Source organism: Saccoglossus kowalevskii, chromosome 14 (assembly GCF_978046115.1).
Source record: "Saccoglossus kowalevskii chromosome 14, keSacKowa6.1, whole genome shotgun sequence".
Classification (NCBI taxonomy): Eukaryota; Metazoa; Hemichordata; class Enteropneusta; family Harrimaniidae; genus Saccoglossus; species Saccoglossus kowalevskii.
Window position 1 is genome coordinate 11004752 of NC_140654.1, and position 4063 is coordinate 11008814.

The following is a 4063-nucleotide window of genomic DNA, read 5'->3' on the forward strand; positions in this document are numbered from 1 at the left end:
TGCTTTGATAAGATAGTGTCCTATCTAACCACTTCAAATTGAGAGAGCTATAAGCAGCATAAAAAAACTTTGAATGAAAGCTAACAGGCAGCGGCTCGAAAGAAGGGGGAACTCAAACTGGCGACTTTGTGGCTGACGAATTAAGCGCTCCTGCCATTGGCTAGAGGCAGATGTAATAAAAATCTGTGATTTTGTCAGTAAAGCCCACCCATTTGACGCAGCCAATGTCAAACCATATTTAAGTCTTTCTGTAAGTGCAATCAGCCACGTAATCTTCTCACACGCTATGCGCTTTGCAGCATACTCTTCTAACTGAGTTCGGCTCTGAGACTACCCTTACGAAGTTAACAGTGAAAGAGTATCTCGGTGGTTAAGAAGACAGGTCTTAAGTAGCGTATTTCCTTCACTTCGTCAAGAGGTAAAGTTTTTTATCGTATTACTTTTGATTGCGCTTAGTAGGGCGTACGATAAAAGGAAGGACTGCCGATGGGTCGGGCTAATCACACTCTTCTGTAAAGTTTACAAACTTTTTTTTTTTAATTCACTAAAGCGGGCAGAAAATTTGTGTTAGTGAAATCTTGTCTACTGCAAATGGCGTGCATACTTCGCTGGTTTATGTCAGGAGTTAACCCAGAACGCTAAGGGGGTCGGTGAGATACTTTCACGAAAAATAAGACTGGCAGCCTAAGACGACAGTAATCGTTGCAAGTGCTTTCTATGTGAAGTGTCCACTTATTTTCTGGAGATTGTTGAACATAAAGTCTGTGCAATGAGAACACTGATGAATCAACAACCGATACGCTTATGTAAAACTAACATTGAGGATACTAATGAATCAGGGACCAAGACATGTCTATTTCCAACTTTATTTCGGTATGTAATAATTTGTTAACAATCATTGTTTATTATATACATACTCAACTTGAATAAATCGCGATTTGTTGTTTAAAAAAGGAGTGGGCGCGCGTGCTGCATCAATTGCGTTTATTTTAATGACAAAACTTGAAAACATTACAACGGCATTGGTTAAATGCGCAATATGCTCAATAGTTCATACTTTTGACCAAATCAGACTATGATTTTTCATGAAATAACAATGTTACATTTACTGGAAAAACAACAGTATTCGTCAGATGAAAACTCAAATCCACCGTGACAAATTTGTTATTGTACGTACCAAAACATCCAGTGCGCATGCGTAGAAGATAATTTCATTGTTTCATCGAACGAATACTAAGATTTGTGCGACAAGAACAGTGTTTTCAAGTCATGATAAATTAAAGGCTATCGGCAATGTGTGGTATTAGAAATATAATATCAAAAAATGCATGTTCTCGTCCATATTGCATCTTTAAAACGTCAAATTGTCAGTTTTACATTTTAAATAGTGTCAATCGAATTGCATTGCTAAGCATCGGCCATGCTTACCGCACTAACGGGCCCGCAAGTGATCTTCCCAAATTGGAAATACTTTGTTCTGCGCAAATGTTCACGGTGAATAATACTTGATACCAAAACAGTCTCCCGAACCATATCTATGATGTTATATAATATTGCGGGATACTAACGCGAGCATTGATGTAATATACGTTTCTCTGCGAATCAGAATGTGAATGAAGGCTGGCATCAATGTATTTTCAGGACGACTATACAGTCATAGATACCGTGACTCGACTCTGTTTCTATGGATCTCTTTCATACTCGCCCTTAGCAACCTGACGATGGATGTTTGTTATTTCAATGAATATCTGAGTTTGTTTTTACTCAAACGCTATCATTATTTCACTGCTGCGCATCTACCCAAATAGTGTAACCATGGAGACACATAAATTGCGATAAATTGTGTTATTCTTTGGAAATACCTTTACTGTTTGGTGCAGTGAAATGCTTGAAGGTGCACTGTCATTGTATGTTTGTTCGTGAGTGGTTTTCGCATGAATCATCTCGTAAACTCAAGTTCCACGCCGTCCCAAAACTACGGCTGCTAAATATAAATTGCTTGTTCGTCTTGTCAAAAAATCTTGAAGTCAGTTTGTTGAGACATATTTTGTTAATGACTGAAGGATGGGAATATTTTTTCATCCATCCGGGTAATTTTGGTACCCAAGGTATCAAGTATCCGAGCTGGTGTAATACTATGCGCCTCTGGAGAAAACTCACTTTTTTACAATTCCTCAAAGTTTGAGTGTCATTATTTAACCTAAGTCAGTAACCAATGTTGTTGCGGTGAACCTTCTCCCCTCCGTTTCGGTCATTCGTATACCGCGGGGTCTGCACGAGCATGATCATCGTCGCCTTCATGGTTGAGGCCCGCATATTCATAGCATTGCGGTCGCCAACTTGAAAATTCTACGGGTGGTGTGGTCTGTTTTGTTGAACATACACGCCTGCGTTTTAATCTCAATATCTGCCGCATATTGAATCCATTAATTGGATATATATACGTCTTTATTTTGTTCATTCGTTCTATGATTTTCCATAAGATGATGATGATGATGGGCGATGACCGAAATTACGAGAGTGTAATTGGCATTTATAAGTTTTGCGACGCTGCGAATACTTGTTGTAAAGGGCCAATTGTACATTGAAACACGGTTGCTAGAAGATGTGTGATTGAAACACGCCATTGCCTTATACGTTGCACACCGCATATTGATATAGAGACCACGTGTATAAAAGACGTACATATAAAATTATACATAGTGGGGCAAATGAACGTTATTACAGCGACCGAGTAACATCTCCCGAGTAACTGGTATTAACACAAACATAGCTCAGCTAAACAATCCAAACAACATGCAAATACGTACAACAAATGCATTTCATTAATTTGCGCCAGTGATCAAAACTCAATGACGTAAAACATTAAAACTAGGCAATTAAATGTATTATAATAACATTAAAAATTAATAACTGTCCATTTTCAGCACCAAAAGAGATCGTGAGCTTAATTTACCGTGACGAACCATCATCAATTCTCTACTGTTTATAATACGTTTGATATATTCTCACTTAATTGTCAAATTGGCCATTAATTCAGAGAATTCGTGATCGTTGGACAATTGCTGTAAATTTATTTCGCTATTTTCCTTGATAAATCCGCTAATTAAGCACATATGAACATGTACTATACAATCAGTCTGTGAAGAGAACTCATTTAAAACCCAGTGGTGCTTAATTATCAAAATACTGAATACATCCAGGTGATAATTAATGGATTTTCAGAATTCTGTCTGAAAGTAATACAAAATAGCATGTTGATTTATCACCCACCTTACCCACCTTAACGGAATGCCACTGTCAAAAAAGGTTGTCCACATCAGGGATTTCCTCAATAAAATAATTTGCTTCTCACTTACGAGGTTCCCGTCTACGAGAAAACCCGTAGTCTACCTACATGTCCACTATTCTAATATGTAGTGGCTAAGCAGACAGTCAAACTATCAGCGATAATAATATATCGAATGGCACTGCGTAAGCCCGGTACCCCCAACGTCTATCTCTAAATGTGTTTATCTCACAACAAACCGGTGGAATGCCGCGTCCACCGTTTCAAACGAAATAAACATAACACGATACAACGCAATCTGCTATCAGATAGTCGGCTTACGGTGATTTAATAACGAGAAGGGGATTTAAAAATTAGCTTAGAGATAATGTGGTTTTGTTTCCAGCCTCGCGAGTCGGATTAGCGTATTTATCTTCAAATGTTCGAATATCACTCCAATTTAGATGTTCCTATCGCACGTATCAAGTTTGATGTTTGGTGGTGTAACACACGCTTGCTATCGACGCGTTTGTTGTACAGCTATATGGGTCACTCTTAATGACGTGATAATTAGCTTCTATGTGACAGTTCAGAATTTTACTGCATGTCAATGTGACTAGAAATTCCATCGTTCACCAGGTTTAATCGACGCGTTGTCGAACCAGGCAACTACCCTTAGCGTCGATCTAGAGCTTCCCATATCACAACACGAAAGATTGAGACCGATCGTTGAACAGTTAGTGTCGTTATCCAAAATGTAATTTTTTAAATGTGAATAAAAAAAGATGATTGTAG